The sequence below is a fragment of the Salmo trutta genome, chromosome 18, assembly GCF_901001165.1.
Source record: "Salmo trutta chromosome 18, fSalTru1.1, whole genome shotgun sequence".
NCBI lineage: Eukaryota > Metazoa > Chordata > Actinopteri > Salmoniformes > Salmonidae > Salmo > Salmo trutta.
The window spans coordinates 39,579,686-39,600,755 of record NC_042974.1 but is presented as its reverse complement, the minus strand read 5'-3'; the positions used below and the strand labels follow the sequence as shown (position 1 = coordinate 39,600,755).

Here is a 21,070-nt window from a genome sequence, read left to right as displayed (position 1 = left end):
TATTGTATATATTAATAAAATACATATTAGAAGAAAAAAAACGAAAAAAACTAGTGCACTGGGTCTTTGCTAGTCCTGTATTAACTGACGGATATAGCCGTCTGTAGCGTGGGGGAGAAATGTTTATCCCAACCGTTGCATTGATTCTCTTTGTGGGTAGAGCCTGTTAGATTGTGAAAAAGATGGGTAGAGACAATGTGTGTCCACACTTAACGGAAGGTCAGCCGGGTCAACTGAATGTCATGCAGTGAATGTACTAAATGATTACACTGACTGATTGGGTTGTGGTTAATGACTTGGTTTTCTTAATCTGAACGAGTCGATGTCTGAGGATCTCGCTATCAAAGACTTCTGAATCATATGCATTGTGGAACTACTGTATGTATCCCATCTGTGTCTTTGCAAGCAGTGAAAAAACAATTTACATATCTGCCACAGTACACATTAGTCATGTGTATTACACTTTATGTAGAGAGAACTATGTGTGTCTTTTGTAATTTCCCAGGGAGGGAGTTACCTCCTATTTGCTGTGATGTGATGCAGAAACAGAGGTTCTCCATCGACACAATTCCCCACGAGGTGAAGGCCCCGTTCCCCTCTGACCCTGTCATCCCTCTCCGCACTAAAACCACCAAAGAGTTCCAGTGAGTAACACCACCTCTCCCAATTACCTACATTATGACCTTCCTTTGACCTTGTGTAACAGTGAGTAGCCTACCTTATTCCCCTCTTATGATCACCATGACCTTTGATTTGCTATGACAAGGATTTATGTATTCTTTCCACGGTGTTCAAATGAAATCAAAGTTTATTTGTCACGTGCGCCGAACACAACAGCTGTAGACCTCACAGTGAAATGCTTACTTACAGGCTCTAACCAATAGTGCAAAAAAGGTGTTAGGTGAACAATAGGTGAGTAAAGAAATAAAACAACAGTAAAAAGAGGCTATTTACAGTAGCAAGGCTATAAAAGTAGCGAGGCTACATACAGACACCGGTTAGTCAGGCTGATTCAGGTAGTATGTACATGTAGATATGGTTAAAGTGACTATGCATATATGATGAACAGAGAGTAGCAGTAGTGTAAAGAGGGGTTGGCGGGTGGTGGATGGCGGGACACAATGCAGATAGTCTGGTTAACAAATGTGCGGGAGCACTGGTTGGTCGGCCCATTTGAGGTAGTATGAACAGGAATGTATAGTTAATGTGAAAATGCATGTATGATAAACAGAGAGTAGCAGCAGTGTAAAAAGAGGGGTTGGGTAGCCATTTGATTACCTGTTCAGGGGTCTTATGGCTTGGGGGTAAAAACTGTTGAGAAGCCTTTTTGTCCAAGACTGGGTACTCCGCTACCGCTTACCATGCGGTAGTAGAGAGAAAAGTCTATGACTGGGGTGGCTGGGGTCTTTGACAATTTTTAGGGCCTTCCTCTGACACCGCCTGGTGTAGAGGTCCTGGATGGTGTGGGGGCTGTGCTTTGGCAAAGTGGGTGGGGTTATATCCTGCCTGTTTGGCTGTGTCCGGGGGTATCATCGGATGGGGCCACAGTGTCTTCTGATCCCTCCTGTCTCAGCCTCCAGTATTTATGCTGCAGTAGTTTATGTGCCGGGGGGCTAGGGTCAGTCTGTTTCATCTGGAGTATTCTCTTGTCTTATCCGGTGTCCTGTGTGAATTTAAATATGCTCTCTCTAATTCTCTCTTTCTCTCTTTCTTTCTTTCTCTCGGAGGACCTGAGCCCTAGGACCATGCCTCGGGACTACCTGGCATGATGACTCCTTGCTGTCCCCAGTCCACCTGGCCATGCTGCTGCTCCAGTTTCAACTGTTCTGCCTGCGGCTACGGAACCCTGACCTGTTCACCGGACGTGCTTGTTGCACCCTCGACAACTACAATGATTATTATTATTTGACCATGCTGGTCATTTATGAACATTTTAACATCTTGACCATGTTCTGTTATAATATCCACCCGGCACAGCCAGAAGAGGACTGGCCACCCCTCATAGCCTGGTTCCTCTCTAGGTTTCTTCCTAGGTTTTTGGCCTTTCTAGGGAGTTTTTCCTAGAGAGTTTTTTCTAGCCACCGTGCCTCTTTCACATGCATTGCTTGCTGTTTGGGGATTTAGGCTGGGTTTCTGTACAGCACTTTGAGATTTCAGCTGATATACGAAGGGCTATATAAATAAATTTGATTTTGATTTGATTTGATGGCAGGCAGGCAGCTTAGCCCCAGTGATGTACTGGGCCGTACGCACTACCCTCTGTAGTGCCTTGTGGTCAGAGGCCGAGCAATTGCTGTACCAGGCAGTGATGCAACCAGTCAGGATTTGCTCGATGTTGCAGCTGTAGAACCTTTTGAGGATCTCAGGACCCATGCCAAATATTTTTTTATTCCTGAGGGGGATTAGGCTTTGTCATCTTCACAACTGTCTTGGTGTGTTTGGACCATTCTATTTTGTTGTTGATGTGGACACCAAGAAACTTGAAGCTCTCAACCTGCTCCACTACAGGCCTACCATTGTTGTGTCATCTGCAAACTTAATGATGGTGTTGGAGTCGTGCCTGGCCTGGCCATGCAGTCATGGGTGAAGAGGGAGTACAGGAGGGGACTGAGCACGCACCCCTGTGGAGCTCCAGTGTTAAGGATCAGCGTGGCAGATGTGTTGCTACCTACCCTCACCACCTGGGGAGGCCCGTCAGGAAGTCCAGGATCCAGATGCAGAGGAAGGTGTTTAGTCCCAGGATCCTTAGCTTAGTGATGAGCTTTGAGGGTACTATGGTGTTGAACGCTGAGCTGTAGTCAATGAATAGCATTCTCACATAAGTGTTCCTTTTGTCCAGGTGGGAAAGGGCAGTGTGGAGTGCAATAAAGATTGCATCATCTGTGGAACTGTTTGGGCGGTATGCAAATTGGAGTGGGTCTAGGGTTTCTGGGATAATGGTGTTGATGTGAGCCATTACCAACCTTTCAAAGCACTTCATAGCTGGAGGGAAGACAGAGCGAGCCCCAATCTCAGGGGACTGGAGGGATGTGTGGGATTTCTACCTGACTACTTTTGACTCCTTTCTAGAGATCAATGCTGCCTTCAAGGTAATGGATTTTCAAATGGTTCATGTTGGCTTTTTGTTTTATGTTTTGGCTTTTCCAAAAGATACCTTACTAATTTTATAATATTCTAAGTCCTTTGGTTTACATTAGTTCCATTTCTTAAATTATTGATATTTGCAGCACCTGTTTCTCTGTTGTGAATTCTCTTAAGATGTAAAGCATACAGAACAGCATGTACTCGTTCTGGAAAGTGTTATTAATGAGGAAACCAACAGTGCATAATGTAAGAGTTAAAAAATCTGTAATCCATACTGCTCATAACGGTCCAAGCCTTGTTTTGTTGGCGTCATGCGAGAATAGTTCAACACACACACATATGTCCTCCCTCCCTCGTTAAAAAGCCCTTAAATAAAACCATACAACAGCGGGAAACACTCTTTTCCTCCTATCTTAGAAGCTAATGGCCCATCCAGGTCGCAATTGTAAATGAGAACTTGTTCTCAACTTGCCTACCTGGTTAAATAAAGGTGAAATAAAAAAAATTAAAAAAATTTAACACAATAGAGGATTCTGGAGTCAACTCAAAATGTGTGAATGCTGTTTATGATGCTTTACTCTGCACTGTAAGTACATGTAAGTACATGACATTTCTAGGGAAAAGGATATCGTATGGCAAAAAACCCCGAATTAAATCATATTCAGATTTTTTCCCCTGAAAGTTCTTCCTGAAACTAGCAGCATTTGGGTCATATTTACCCGATTTAAAGGTTAACTCATGTTTGTTTATGTTCTTTTAGCCCCAAGACATCCAGAAATCCGTGTTGAAGGGAATCATTAACAGCTTATTGAGAGAATGGAAAGGGTGAGTGCTGCGTTCAATTTACACCTCTACTACCATTTACTGTTACTATGATAACTGTTGCTACACTGCAGAAACTGTTTACCATACATAGAGCATTGCTTATGTGTACTTAACTTCTTTGGGATAGGGGGCAGTATTTTGACGTCCGGATGAAAAGCGTGCCCAAAGTAAACTGCCTGCTGCTCAGGCCCAGAAGCTAGGATATGCATATAATTGGTAGATTTGGATAGAAAACACTCAAATGTTTCTAAAACTGTTAAAACAATGTCTGAGTATAAAAGAACTGAAATGGCAGGCGAAACCCCGAGGACAAACCATTCCCCCCCAAAACAAATTAATCCTACCGCTGATTTCAATGGCTGGCACTTTTATAATAGGGCAAAATCGTGCCTGATTGCAGTTCCTAGGGCTTCCACTAGATGTCAACAGTCTTTAGAAAGAGTTTCAGGCTGGTTTTTGGAAAAATTAGCCAGAAATTGTAGTTTTTCTAGGTGGCTCCCATTTTGGCTGTAGTGTTTCCAAGCGCGTGACTGAGAGCGCAATCTTTGGTATTTTTCTCCGGTAAAGACAATAACAATTCTCTGTCTTAAATTTGATTGTTTATTTGCGTATTAGGGTACCTAAGGATTGATTATAAACGTTGATTGACTTGTTTGGATAAGTTTATTGGTAACATTTGGGATTCATTTTGTTTGCATTTTCAAGGAGGGAAACCGAATGGATTATTGACTGAAGCGCGCCAGCTAAACTGAGTTTTTATGGATATAAAGAAGGACATTATCGAACAAAAGGACCATTTGTAATGTAACTGAGACCTTTTGGAGTGCCAACAGAAGAAGATCTTCAAAGGTAAGGCATTTTTAATATCGCTATTTCTGACTTTCCTGTCGCAACTCCCTGGTTGAAAATGATTTGTTATGCATTTGTGTGCTGGGCGCTGTCCTCAGATAATCGCATGGTTTGCTTTCGCCGTAAAGCCTTTTTGAAATCTGACACCTTGGCTGGATTAACAACAAGTTAAGCTTTACTTTGATGCATTGCACTTGTGATTTCATGAAAGTTTAATATTTATAGTAATATAAATTGAATTTGGCGCTCTGCAATTTCACCTGAAATTGTCGAAATGGGACGGTAGCGTCCCACTAATCCGAAAATTCCACCCAAAAACTATATTTTGGTATTTATTTTATTAGTCCATTGTTGATATAGTCCCAAAATGTTTTGCATGTCAGCAAATCAAGTTTTCAAGATATATGAAAGTATCTTGAAAACTTGATTGCTGACATTCAAAACATTTTGGGACTATATCACCTGTGGACCAATGAAACAAATACCAAAATATCATTTTTGGGTGGAGTTTTCCGGGCTAGGGGGCAGTATTGAGAATTTTGAAAAAAATATGTGCCCAGTTTTAACTGCCTCCTACACCAACTCAGAAGCTAGGATATGCATATTATTAACAGATTTGGATAGAAAACACTCTGAATTTTCTAAAACAGTTTGAATGGTGTCTGTAAGTATAACAAAACTCATATGGCAGGCAAAAACCTGAGAAAAATACAACCAGGAAATGAGAATTTTGTGGCTGTACTATTTTTGAGTCATTGCTAATAGATCACACAGTGACAAAGGATTCATTTTGCACTTCCTACGGCTTCCACTAGATGTCACCGATCTTTATAAAGTTGTTTGAAGCGTCTATGATGAACAGAGACCGAATTATAATGCAGGGAAGTTGACGTCCCTGGGATGTCGTCACTTCATTATTGTGCGCACCTGCGCGTGCATGTGAGGCGAGACATTTTTCTAAAACGTTTTTCAAGACAGGAGAGGTCGGGTTGAAATATTACTGATGTTTCACGTTAAAAATGGCCCTAAAGATTGATGCTAAACAACGTTTGACATGTTTGAACGAATGTAAATAGATTTTTTTTTTAACTTTTCGTCTTGACTTTCCCCCCCCCGCCCTACATTTTGAGGAGCCTACTGAACGCCTAACAACATGGAACAACTTGGAGTTATTTGGACATAAATTATGAACTTTGTTGAAAGAAACCACATTTGTTTGGACCTGGGATTCCTGGAAGTGCCTTCTGATGAAGATAATCAAAGGTAAGGGATTATTTACAATAGTATTATTGATATTAGATGGTGCTAACCTGTATATCCTAGCCTATTGTTCTTAGCATAGCACCCTGTTTATTGCAAAGTGTGATTTCCCAGTAAAGTTATTTTGAAATCTGGCAATGCGGTAGCATTTACGAGATGTTAATCTATAATTCTTTGAATGACAATATTATCATTTACCAATGTTTTCGAATAGTCATTTTGTAAATTGTAACGCTGATTCACCGGAAGCATTTGAGGGAAAAAAAATCTGAATTTCACCACTACTGTAAAATGCTGTTCTTGGATATAAATATGAACTTGATGGAACAAAAAATGCATGTATTGTATAACATAATGTCCTAGGAGTGTCATCTGATGAAGATTGTCAAAGGTTAGTGCATCATTTTAGCTGGTTATCTGCTTTTGGTGACGCCTGTCTTTGAATTGACAAAACATTACACACAGCTATTTTCAATGTACTCTCCTAACATAACCTAACTTTATGCTTTCGCCGTAAAGCCTCTTTGAAATCGGACAATGTGGTTGGATTTAGGAGACGTTTATCTTTCAAATGGTGAAAAATAGTTGATTGTTTGAGAAATTGAAATTATTAGATTCTTGCAGTTTTGAATTTCCCGCCATGGTCACTTGTCAATAAATCCCAATACCGGGATCAGAGCGGGAAGGGGTCCTCAACAGGTTTTAAGGACAATCATACAAATTAACCTCTATGGGACCGGCGGGACGAATTCGTCCCACCTACGTAACAGCCAGTTGAATCCAGTGGCGCGATTTTTAAAACGTTTGAAATACTATTACTTCAATTTCTCAAACATATGACTATTTTACAGCTATTTAAAGACAAGACTCTCGTTAATCTAACCACACTGTCCGATTTCAAAAAGGCTTTACAACGAAAGCAAAACATTAGATTATGTCAGGAGAGTGCCCAGCCAGAAATAATCAGACACCCATTTTTCAAGCTAGCATATAATGTCACAAAAACCCAAACCACAGCTAAATGCAGCACTAACCTTTTATGATCTTCATCAGATGACAAACCTAGGACATTATGTTATACAATACATGCATGTCTGTTCAATGAAGTACATATTTATATCAAAAACCAGCTTTTTACATTAGCATGTGACGTTCAGAAAAAGCATACCCCCCGCAAACTTCCGGGGAATTTACTAACAATTTGCTAAATTACTCACGATAAACATTCACAAAAAGCATAACAATTATTTTAAGAATTATAGATACATTACTCCTCTATGCACTCGATATGTCCGATTTTAAAATAGCTTTTCGGATGAAGCACATTTTGCAATATTCTAAGTACATAGCCCAGCCATCACGGGCTAGCTATTTAGACACCCGGCAAGTTTAGCCTTCATCAAAATCATATTTCCTATAAGAAAAATGGTCTTACCTTTCCTGTTCTTCATCAGAATGCACTCCCAGGACTTCTACTTCAATAACAAATGTAGGTTTGGTCCCAAATAATCCATCGTTATATCCAAACAGCGGCGTTTTGTTCGTGCGTTCTAGACACTATCAGAATGCTAAATCACGGTCGTGCGCATGGCGCAGAACGTGACAAAAAAATTCTAAATATTCCATTACCGTACTTCGAAGCATGTCAACCGCTGTTTAAAATCAATTTTTATGCAATTTATCTCGTAGAAAAGCGATAATATTCCGACCGGGAATCTGCAATGAGCTAAACAGCCGAAGGAAAATACTCCACGGGGTCGAATCGCGCACACGCCTAATTCTATTGTCCTCTGATGCGACACTTGGAAAAGGCGATAATGTGTTTCAGCCTGAGGCTGCCTCGTCATCGTTCAGGTTTTTCCCGGGTTCTGAGAGCCTATTGGAGCCCTAGGAATTGTCACGTTACAGCTAAGATCCCCACTCTTCAATAAACAGAGACAAGAAGAACGACTCCTTGTCAGAAAGGCCACTTCCTGCATGAAACCTTCTCAGGTTTTTGCCTGCCATAGGAGTTCTGTTATACTCACAGACACCATTCAAACAGTTTTAGAAACTTTAGGGTGTTTTCTATCCAAACCTGAACAATAATATGCATATTCTAGCTTCTGAGTTGGTGTAGGAGGCAGTTAAAAATGGGCACATATTTTTTCCAAAATTCTCAATGCTGCCCCCTAGCCCGTAGAGGTTAAATGAAGTCCAATGTTATTCGTCACATGCTTCGTAAGCAACAGGTGTCGACTAACAGTGAAATGTTTACTGCCCTTCCCAACAATGCAGAGAGAAAGAAAATAGAGAAATAATAGAAAAGTATTAATAGATAAACATGAGTAACGACAACTTGGTTATACACAAGGGGTACCAGTACTGAGTCGATGTGCAGGGGTACGAGCTAAATGAGGTAGATATGTTTTTATATTTAGGAACAAAGTGACAGTAAACAGTAGCAGCAGCGTATGTGATGAGTTAAAAAAGTTAGTGCAAAAAGGGTCAAAGTAGATAGTTAAATAGTTAACCAAATAGCTACCCGGACTATTTAGCAGTCTTATGGCTTGGGGGTAGAAGCTGTTCCGGGTCCTGTTGGTTCCAGACTTGGTGCATCGGTACTGCTTGGCATGCGATAGCAGAGAAAACAGTCTATGATTGGCTGGAGTCTGACAATTTTTAGGGCCTTCCTCTGACACCGCCTGATAGAGAGGTCCTGGCGCCTGATAGAGAGGTCCTGGATTGCAGGGAGCTTGGCCCCAGTGATGTACTGTACAGTGCGCACTACCCTCTGTAGCGCCTTGCGGTCGGATGCCAAGCAGTTGCCATACCAAGCAGCGATACAGCCAGTCGAGATGCTCTCAATAGTGTAGCTGTGTAACTTTTTGAGGATCTGAGGGTCCATGCCAAATCTTTTCTGCTTCCTGAGGGAAGAGGTGTTGTCATGCCCTAATCACGACTGTGTTGGTGTGTTTGGACCATGATAGATCCTTAGTGATGTGGACAGCGTGAAACCTGAAGCCCTCGACCCACTCCACTACAGCCCCGTCGATGTGAATGGGGGCGTGCTCGACCCTCTGATTCCTGTAGTTCACGATCAACTCCTTTGTCTTTCTGATGTGGTATGCAAATTAGTATGGGTCCAGGGGACTGGGATGATGATGTTTATGTGAGCCATGACCAGCCTTTCAAAGCATTTAACGGTGGGGTGGTAGTAATTTAGAAAGGTTACCTTGGCATTCTTGGGCACAGTGCATGCTCGGAGTACGCGTCCTTGTAATATTTAGGCATCTAATTAAATAAAAAAATGTTAAGCTTTTGCCATTTTTCGTTGTCACATTGTGCCAGTTTGGGGTGGTCTAAATAATGAAATATAATGTCTCATTTGGCTGACTGTATACATTTTATTTTCCTCCTTTCACCGAAAACGATTTGTTGTGTTATCAGACCCAGAACGAAAGATGACCTGAGGGCATACTTCATTTTAGCTCAGGTAACATTTACTCCTTAACTGAACATCTTACTAAGTACTGAATATCCACTAGTACGTTTTGTATTTAAAATTATGTAATACTGTCATTTTATAAGTATAAAATAATGTTTTGTATTTCATGCTTTGTTTTTTGTGTCTAATTTCCGTTTGAAAAATGCTCAGTAAATCCCTATGTTGTTAAACCGTTAATTTCAGGACAGAAATAAAATGGCTATACTGCTCCGATCATCAGATTTTTGGTGTCCATTAATCCCTGTCATTTCCTGTGGCAAGTGGGTTATTTTGTGCTTTCCAAACCACCACTGCCACAGGCCTAAAGAAACTGGAAGGGTCCCATATACTCTGTAGTATTCTAGCCTCTGGGTTACAGAGTACGCAGCCATTCTTGCTCACTAGATTCATTGGCAGGACTACTGTATGCTCTCGCATCAGTTCTGAAGATAGTTCTGGCTGTAGTGTAGTGAGTCTCTGCTTTATTTTGTGGTCTAAATGTCTGTGTTTTTTATAGTGAGACAGATGTCTAGGTGCTTATATCAGCTGGTAGTCTTGTTGGTTCAGAATGTTTCGTTTCAGTGTACTGTGGCAGTGGATGTTCATTTAATCCCTACAGTACACCGTGTCTCTGTCCTCTTACACCTGAGTATGTTTTATTGCAGCAGTAGTTCTGTCTGTTGGTCTAATGCCTAGCTTTACATTACAATGGGCCAGGCCAAGCAAGACACGCTGGAATCCTTAGGCCTCTTCCCCTTCCATACAGCCCATTGACTCCAGTCATATCTCAGTCAGTCAGTGCACAGCAGTACTGCAACAGTTACTCTCTGTGTCCTGAGCTAGCTGTGTTACTAGAGTCGTTGATTTCACTTCACCTAAAATCTAGTAACCCTACTCCACCTAAGGAAAATGCTGGTGGTCATTAATAATTTAACTCCACAGAATAAATCTGTACTTGCTGTAACCGACAGTGTATGACAATTGTAAAAAAGATAGGCTACCACAATTCTGTTTTGTATTCAATTTCCTATCTTTAAGTTTAGGCTTATTCTTTTGCTAAATGTTAATCTAAAGAATTGGACTGTACACTGCACATTCAGAAAGTATTCAGAGCCCTTGACTTTTTCCACATTTTGTTACAGCCTTGTTCTTAAATGGATTTTAAACAATTTCCCTCATCAATCTACACACAATACCAGATTATGACAAAGCAAAAACAGTAAAAAAAATAAAATAGCACCTTTGGCAGCGATTACAGCCTTGAGTCTTCTTGGGTATTATGCTACAAGCTTGGCACATCTGTATTTGGGGAGTTTCTCCCATTCTTCTCTCCCATTCCTCTCAAGCTCTGTCTGATTGGATGGGGAGTATCACTGCACAGCTATTTTCATGTCTCTCCAGAGATGTTCGATTGGGTTCAAGTCCAAGCTCTCGATGGGCCACTCAAGGACATTCAGAGACTTGTCCCGAAGCCACTCCTGCGCTGTCTTGGCTGCGTGCTTAGGGTCATTGTCCTGTTGGAAGGTGAACTTTTGCCCTAGTCTGAAGTCCTGAGCGCTCTGGAGAAGGTTTTCATCAAGGATCTCTCTGTACTTTGCTCCATTCATCTTTTCCCTCGATCCTGACTATTCTCCCAGTCCCTGCCGCTGAAAACTGGGCGGTCAGCTCTAGGAAGAGTCTTGGTGGTTCCAAACTTCTACCATGTAAAAATGATCGAGGCCACTGTGTTTTTGGGAACCTTCAATGCTGCAGAAATGTTTTCTGAACCTTCCCCAGATCTGTGAACACAATCCTGTCTCGGAGCTCTACGGCCAATTCCTTTGACCTGATGGCTTGGTTTTATCTCTGATATACACTGTCAACTGTGGAACCTTAAATAGACAGGTGTGTGCCTATCCAAATTATGTCCAATTAATTGAATTTACCACAGGTGGACTCCAATCAAGTTGTAGAAACATCACAAGGATGATCAGTGGAAACAAGATGCATCTGAGCTCAATTTAGAATCTCATAGCAAAGGGTCTGAATACTTATGTAAATAAGGTATCTGTTTTTTTATTTTTAATACATTTGCAAAAATGTTAAAACATGTTTTTGTTTTGTCGTTATGGGACATTGTGTGTAGATTTATGAGGATAACAATTAATTTAATACATTTTAGAATAGGGCTGTAACGTATCAAAATGTGGAAAAAGTGAAGGGGTCTGAATACTTTCCGAATGCTCTGTACTTCTCATAAGCTTCACGTTTTCCTCTCTCCCTGCTTGTCCATTCCACGTTTTTGATGATAGAGCTCCCTCTTGTGTGCCATACCTCATATGAACAGTTCAAAGTGCTAATGCAGCGCTACAGAAGGTGAGCCTCCCCCAGTTCTTCTCTCGCTGTGACTACCCTCAGTGGAACAGCTCTGTGAGTCAGAGCCGAAACTCAAAACAGAGCACCACGCCTCCATATGAAGTGTGACCGTAAAGGGACACATGTTATGGAGAGAGAAGGATATTGCACAATCATTCCTCATTCTAAAGATGGAAATTATTATCGATCTGGATCAGACCAGAGACTGTGGGTTGCTCTCTTCCTCTTCACGGAAATCTTCCTGCTTCCATATTTGCAGTTATTTTTCCCAAGTCCATTATTTCCTCCTCTCTTCTCATCCTCAAGTTTTCTTTATGCCAGTTCCCATTTATCCTGTCAACAATGGTGAAGAGAGCCATCATCCAGAGGGACTCAGAACAGCAGATGATCAGCATGGCCAGAGTGAGACACACAGCCTGTTGTCTTCTGTCAACTTTCCTTTATCATCGACACCATTGACTCTGAGCTGTGCATAAACTGAGATGACCTGCTTTCATTTTTATTTTTTTTCAGTATGTGTTTTTCCAGCAAAGCCTGGTGAACAAGGTCTCCCGCAGGCAGAGTGAACATGAACCTGCTGTTCCTTAACATCAAGGTACGACGGGCCCAGCTACTCAACGACTCACTGGATGAGGTAAGACCTAACACACCAAGCCTGGGTGGCCCAAGCGTTGGGTATGGTCGAGACATTGTTGAGACGCTGTCCTCTGTAAAAAAAAATATTTCCCACTCAGTATGCTCTTCTTTATGAAGTTGTCTGGTCCCATGAGCACTATAACTGTCTGACAGCTTATTCAGCACTCTGTCTTCTAATGGTGATACATAACACTAAAGCACAGAGCCATTAGTGGGCCCATTCCTTCCCCCCCTAAAGCCCATCTGGTCTTTTGCTCTGGGAAGTATTCTGTCACCATGGCTTAATTTGAAAAATCTGCCTGGCTGTAAAACGCAGGGTTTGTATCACCCCTCCTCCCCTCCTCTCCAACCCTCTGTCGCCCTGTCCAGCTGAGCAGGAAAAAAGTGGACCTAAAGAAAAAGCTCAAGGTGACCTTCATAGGAGAGGCAGGGCTCGACATGGGAGGCCTCACCAAGGAGTGGTTCCTGCTGCTGCTTCAACAGATTATTCATACTGACTATGGTGAGACATAGTCAGGGTGGTAAAGAGGCCCTCTTGGACGCACATTTGCTGTTTTAAAGATAATTACCACATTTTGTCATTCATGGGGCAGAGAGAACATTTTACAGTTGTAAAGCTAGTTTCCTGCAGTTCTACAAGTTTGTCATGGGGCTGATGAGACAAATTACAGTTTCAATTCTTATTTCTTGCAATTATACACATTTTGCCATGGCTAATCAAAATTTACATAGAATCCATATATTTCTTAAAACCCATGCAAGATTTTTCAAGTGTTTCTCTCTCTCATTTTAGATAATGTATGCAATGCAATGGAAAGTAAATCAGCTTTCATTGAAATCTCAACAGAATTCGAATACTAGCCATTAAGCCACACTCATACTGCCAATAAAAACACAATAACTGTGAGTGTGCTTGTTGCTTTCGGAGGCACGGAGTCGCTCTTTCTCCTTCACTCACAGTCCTCCAAGCTGAGTTATTCTTTTCATAGATACATTTTCAGAAGTGATGGCTGCTTGCCTAGACTTAATGAAAACTGTGGCCCGCTCATTAAAACTGCTTTTTTTGTGCCAGAAAGTTCATGTCAGCTTTTCATAGCCGAGCTGTGAAAGACACAATAATGTTTCATGTTTGAAGGTCAGTGTTTTCATCTGGTTAAGGAATGTTGCTGAATGCTCCTGGGAATGTTTTCAGTCTACTTTTAGAAAACTACTATATAAATATTATCAGAGTAGTCATCGAATAGACGTTTGTGTTACATTAGGCCTATGGAGGGGTTTTCGCAGTCGCATTTATGCCCTTTCACTGGATTAAATATCAAAATTGTTTGTTTTTTCAGGCATGTTCACTTAGTTGAAGGATTCCTGTTGTCATTGGTTCAGCAGCTGGAAGTGTGACAACTACTCTTGAGTTTCAATTGGTCGGGACTGTATCCTTTCATTCCCAACCTAGGAATTACTGTGTCAACGTTTTCAGATATACAGCAATCTGCACCACACACACAGACAACAGATGAGGCAGTGCTTGAAAACCACACTGGAGAAACAGATAATTTCATGTAATTTTGATGCCATAAATCTGTCTAACCATCCAATATGTGCTTATTATCTATCTATATTTCATAGGACGTATGTAAACCACTTTTGCGAGACATGAACAATAACAGAATCTTCATGATATAATGTCAAGCATGATATTTCCTGCGATTAATAAGTAAGAGATACAAAAAAGTTACATTTCAAACCACTGAACATAACATCCCTAACCCTCCGAAGATAAAGCTGATCTGGACTGCTGGTCTGTCTGCATATTAGGATGGCAGTGGCCACATAATCATTATATTGACCCAATCATTCACATGTAATGTCATTGTAAGCCAACGTTATCTGACATAACTTTCCTAGGGTTGTCCTCTAGGCTTGGGCGGTATCCAGATTGTCATACCTTCATACCAACCTTGTGCCATACCAAGATATATTTGGTAATACCAGAACTGAACACAAGGGGCACTATTTTAAAACCCTACTGAGCCTTTGTAATCCTAAGGTTAGCAATATTATGTAAACAAGTATATTTAAAATCCCATAGGGAATGCTAACTAAATGCTAATGAGCGCATTGCGAACATTTTATAGTCTCTGACCTAAACTATTTGCAAGACAAACATCCAAGCTCGTAAAGTTATACAAGTAACTCAAAAATGCTACTCACAGTTTGCTTCACACACAAAACAAATATTAGACAGCATAGGTCCCCAGATCCCCAGATCCTCAAAATGTTCTACAGCTGCACCATCGAGAGCATCCTGACCGGTTGCATCACCGCCTAGTATGGCAACTGCTCAGCATCCAACCGTAAGGCGCTACCGGGGGTAGTGTGTACAGCCCAGTACATCACTGGGGCCAAGCTTCCTGCCATCCAGGACCTATATACTAGGCGGTGTGTCACGGATTCCTCCGGAACTTTCATCACGCACACCTGTCCCCTATTTCCACTGATTAGTATTTGTATATATGTGCCCTTTGGTTTCCATTGGGGGTCGATTATTGTTATAATGTCCGTTGGTGCGTGTGAGTACCTGTGCTGTGTGTTTTGGGCTTTCTTGCCCTTGTGGATTGCGCAGATGATTACAGGTCTCGTCCCGTGTGTTAATCATTGTGCGCGTGTGTTAATCATTGTGCGCGTGTACTCCTTGCTCTTTTGTTTGGGGTTCAACCGTGTGTTTTGTTACGTGTTTGTTTGGTCTTCGTCCCCGTTCCTTTACACGGCACGACGTAATTGGGTGTAATAAAAATAACTATTATGCATTCCTGCGCCTGTCTCCCGAATCATTCATACCAACATGACACGGTGTCAGAGGATGGCCCCCAAAATGATCAAAGACTCCAGTCACCCAAGTCAGACTGGTCTCTCTGCTACCGCACAGTAAGCGGTATCGGAGCGCCAAGTCTAGGTTCAAAAGGCACCTTAACAGCTTCTACCCACATGCCATAAGACTGCTGAACAATTAATCCCCCTTTGTTTTTACACTGCTGCTACTTGCTGTTTATTATCTATGCATAGTCACTTTACCCCTTCCTACAATGAATGAATGGAACATTTATTTGTGTCAAATCGTCAATTGGCAACCCATCACTTTTGGGATTAATTGACACAAACAAACAATACAATAATTCACTGTGGTAATTCAGTGATAATTCTTCTTCTGGTGTTATCTGCAGTGCACATTGCATAAAGAGTGAAAAAATGTAAGGTAAAAATCAATACATAATAGTAAATAAGTTTATCCAAACAATAATTATATCCCTAGAGCAGTAAAATAATATACACACACACACACACACACACACACACACACACACACACACACACACACACACACACACACACACACACACACACACACACACACACACACACACACACACATACATACATACATACATACATACATACATACATACATACACTACCGTTTGGGGTCACTTAGAAATGTCCTTGTTTTTGAAAGAAAAGAAAACATTTTGTCCAATAAAATAACATCAAATTGATCAGAAATACAGTGTAGACATTGTTAACGTTATAAATGACTATTGTAGCTGGAAACGGGATTTTTTTTAATGGAATATCTACATAGGCGTACAGAGGCCCATTATCAGCAACCATCATTCCTGTGTTCCAATGGCAGGTTGTGTTAGCTAATCCAAGTTTATCATTTTAAAAGTCTAATTGATCATTAGAAAACCCTTTTGCAATTATGTTAGCACAGCTGAAAACTGTTGTTCTGATTAAAGAAGCAATACAACTGGCCTTCTTTAGACTAGTTGAGTGTCTGGTGCATCAGCATTTGTGGGTTCGATTACAGGCTCAAAATAGCCAGAAACAAAGACCTTTCTTCTGAAACTCGTCAGTCTATTCTTGTTCTGAGAAATGAAGGCTATTCCATGCGAGAAATTGCCAAGAAACTGAACATCTGGTACAACGTTGTGTACTACTCCCTTCACAGAACAGAGCAAACTGGCTCTAACCAGAATAGAAAGAGAAGTGGGAGGCCCTGGTGTACAACTGAGAAAGAGGACAAGTACATTAGAGCGTCTAGTTAGAGAAACAGACGCCTCACAAGTCCTCAACTGGCAGCTTCATTAAATAGTATGCGCAAAACACCAGTCTCAGCGTCAACCTTGAAGAGGCGACTCCAGGATGCTGGCCTTCTAGGTAGAGTTGCAAAGAAAAAGCCATAACTCAGACTGGCCAATAAAAATAAAATATTAAGATGGGCGAAACACAGACACTGGACAGAGGAACTCTGCCTGGAAGGCCAGCATCCCGGAGTCGTCTCTTCACTGTTGACATTGAGACTGATGTTCTGTACTATTTAATGAAGCTGCCATTGTCACTGTGTGATTAGCAAACCAAATGCACAATGACAGAGCATTTAGCAACTTTTACAGAGTTAACTTAATAGTTATAAGATACACTACATGGTCAAAAGTATGTGGACACCTGCTCGTCGAACATCTAATTCCAAAATCATAGGCATTAATATGGAGTTGCTGCCCCCTTTGCTGCTATCACAGCCTCCACTCTTCTGGGAAGGCTTTCCACTAGATGTTGGAACATTGCTCTGGGGACATGCTTCTATTCAGCCCCGAGCATAAATGAGGTCAGGCACTGATGTTGACCGATTAGGCCTGGCTCGCAGTCTGCGTTCCAATTCATCCCAAAGGTGTTCGATGGGGTTAAGGTCAGGGCTCTGTGCAGGCCAGTGAAGTTTTTCCACACCGATCTAGACAAACCATTTCTGTATGGGCCTCGCTTTGTGCATGGGGGCATTGTCATGCTGAAACAGGAATGGGCTTTCCCCCAAACTGTTTCCATAAAGTTGGAAACACAGTATTGTCTAGAATGTCATTGTATGCTATAGCATTAATATTTCCGTTCATTGAAACTAAGGGGCCTAGCCTGAACCATGAAAAACAGCCCCAGACCATTATTCCTCCTCCACCAAACTTTACAATTGGCACTATGCATTGGGGCAGGTAGCGTTCTCCTGGCATCTGCCAAACCCAGATTTGTCCTGTCGGACTGCCAGATGGTGAAGCGTGATTCATCACTCCAGAGAACGTGTTTCCACTGCTCCAGAGTGAGCTTTACACCACACCAGCCGACGCTTCACATCGTGCAAGGTGATGTTAGGCTTGTGTGAGGCTACTCGGCCATGGAAACCTATTTCATGAAGCTCCCGACAAACAGTTATTGTGCTGACGTTGCTTCCAGGGGCAGTTTGGAACTTGGTAGTGAGCGTTGCAACCTAAGACAGACGATTTTTACATGCTGCAGCACTCAGCGGTCCCGTTTTGTGAGCTTGTGTGGCCTACCACTTCGTGGCTGAGCTGTTGTTGCTCCTAGACGTTTCCACTTCACAACAGCACTTACAGGTGACCGGGGCAGCTCTAGCAGGACAGAAATTTGACCAACTGACTTGTTGGAAAGGGGGCATCCTGTGACGGTGCCACCTTGAAAGTCACTGAGCTCTTCAGTAAGGGCCATTCTACTGCCAATGTGTGTCTATGGAGATTGCATGGCTGTGTGATCGAAGATTTTATACACCTGTCAACAAGGGGTGTGGCTGAAATAGCTGAATCCACTCATTTAAATGGTTGTCCACATACACTAAAATATCAAAAGTATCTTGCTGGCAAACATTTTGTTGTGAATTACATAATGTAACTAGATCACCTGGCGCGTGCTGCACAACAGTGAGGGACTCACAAGGCTATGTTCTTTCCTCGTTGTGTGCTTGTAAACACATACCATATGACTGGGGACTACTGGTGATCTACATAATGAAAAATGATGTGACAGGTGAAATGAAACACGATCTTTATCTCCTAATGTATTGCACAAGTTCACTGCTGGTATTTACTTAAAAAGTAGATACAAATATTCAAATTTATTACAAAACTTAAAATAAATAGTTTCAGTGGTATTGACTGTATTGAAAAACCATCCTGTGGCTATTTCCAAATTCCCCGGTACACGGTATACCAACCAAGTCTTTTGTCCTCACTTGACCCACTGTACCTTCCTATTTATCTACGAGCTAGATTCTATCTAGGTTAAGTCCATTCAGCTGACTCTTGTATTTTAGTTAACATAACATATTTAGGTAACATATACTTACATTGTAAACAGCCTGTAGATAGTCCTTTGTCTGTAAAGCCTTTCCTGGAGTACTCATGACTTACAAACTTTGACCTCGTCTAACAATACATTAATTTATAGGGTTGTCCTCTCGACTTGATCTACCTGTCTACATGGTTGTACTGCCTGAAGAAGACTTACTGTCGATACAAAAAATGTAATCCATGGGTATGGATTTAGTGCTGTTAGGACTGATCACGAGTGACCGTAGCGCCAACACAGAAACCACTGTGCTGCGATTGGTCGGCCCGGTGTGTGTCTGCCTTCTAGTGGGATGTCACAATCAATCAATCAAGAGTATTTTATAAAGCCCTTTTTAAAATCAGCAGTTTTCACAAAGTGCTTTACTTTGTAGATGCCCAGCCTAAAAACCCAAACAACAAGCAATGCAGATGCAGAAGCACAGTTGCTAGGAAAAACTCCTTAGGAAGGCTGGAACATAGGAAGAAACCTAGAGAGGAACCACCATAGGGTGTCATTTAATTAAAGTAAATTAGTTGAGTGTGTTTTCAAGAGATGGCAATAGAAAGTGGTAAATAAATAGAGTGAATAAGTTTTCCCTTATGTGTGTTTCAAGGGAGTGATGTATTACTTGGGAAGTTGAGCATATCCAGTTCATTCCTACCTACAGCTGGGGCTTGTCAAAGCTCTGTGTTATGTTACAGTTACGTTTTGCACAGTGCAGAGACTGTGCACGCAGCATGCCGTTCTTACTTTGTACATGTTGCTTGGAATTTGTACACGTTGCAATAGTGTTGTGCTGGAATTGAGCCTGCTTTCTAACGCACTGCTTCTCAGTGCTTGAGGCGTCACTACAGACACCCTGGTTCGAATCCAGGCTGTATCACAACCGGCCATGATTGGGAGTCCCATAGGGCAGTGCACAATTGGCCCAGCGTCATCCGGGTTTGGCCGGTGTAGGCCGTCATTGTAAATTAGAATTTGTTCTTAACTGACTTGCCTAGTTAAATAAAGGTTAAATATATATATATTTTTTAAATCACTTCCAATGAGATGGATAGAGACACGTTGCAAAATGAGACTACAGGGACAGCGAGAAAATCAGAGGAGAGCTATTCGGACACAGAGGGAGAGGGAGAGAAATATAGAGACAGTTGAAGGCAGCCGGTTGCCCTGGCATTACCTCTCTGATTGCCCTGGGGTCAGAGACTCAATGTCAAGAAGTCAGTCTGTCAGCTCCTGTACTGATATAGCTTGGCACGCTACTATACCACTCTCTCAAAGCACATGGTACAGCACATTTATTTGTAATACAGTATGTTCCCTATAGCCTAATATTATATCTTGGCCCTCAAACTCCCCGAAAGAAACACGTGTGAAGCTCCTTCCCTTTGTATGGCCTAACATTGTAAAGTGAGAATCTGATTCTTATGTAAGGCCAAGAATCAACCATGGAAATAATCAATGACATTGAGTTTTGTAGTAGGTTTTAATTTGTGTTTAATTTCCAATGGTCTTTAAATGTGTGTAAGTGTGCACAAACGTGTGTGTGTGTGTGTACTCTTGAATCAAGGCACCCACTCTACCTGCAGTTACACATTATAAAGGGATCTGTGTGCTATTCCTCTGAAATATAGCCAAAGTGGCTCCCTCATACGGAGACCATATGGAGACTAGACAGCTGGGGAAATGTTCTGCCTGTGTGTGCGTGCAAGGTTGCATGCGTTACTGCTTGTGTGTGTGTGTGTGTGTGTGTGTGTGTGTGTGTGTGTGTGTGTGTGTGTGTGTGTGTGCATGCGTGAGTGTGCGTGTGCTTGCTTGTGTGTGTGTGTGTGTAGGTGATGGAGAATTAATGGACTAAATGTTCTATGCACCTGCTGGGTTTTGTAGGAAAGGGGCGGTGGCTGACGTAGACCGAACACACACAGTAACACAATATAGTAATTTACTCTGTCCTGGTGTAGTTCAGAAACACTGTGGTTACTGGGCATTAGCCCAAACATTCACAGTTGTATGGTACCGTACGTTATGTTCAAATTTCCTGTGTTATTGTGTTGCACTAATATATTCATTGTCACTGAGTGATGTGCAGTGATTTCATATTGTCTGGGCGTTGTTAGATGGCTCAGGATAGATTTTTGACAAAAGACACTGGTCCTGCTTTGGTAAAAACCGATCACCTAAAACGGTCTAAACTGTCTGTAAATCAGTGTATTGTCCTTAACTCTGTGTGTCAGCTCATCGGTCTCGCTGTGTACAACAGCATTTGTCTGGACATCCACTTCCCTCCATACTGCTACAACAAGCTCTTGACTCCACACATCGTGCCATGTGACCAGAATACTCATGTATGCCAGTTCGTCTCCTACGATTGCTTCATCTCAAGCACACCATTTAGAGTAGTACACTTTCTCTGAGGATAGGCATCCTCAT

At 41.8% G+C, this 21,070-nt stretch overlaps 1 pseudogene; it reads left to right on the top strand.

Moving 5' to 3' along the window:
* Nucleotides 1-537: 537 nt before the first annotated feature.
* The window catches only part of LOC115152676 (probable E3 ubiquitin-protein ligase HECTD2), a 49,634-nt pseudogene continuing 29,101 nt past the window's right edge, over nucleotides 538-21,070 (top strand).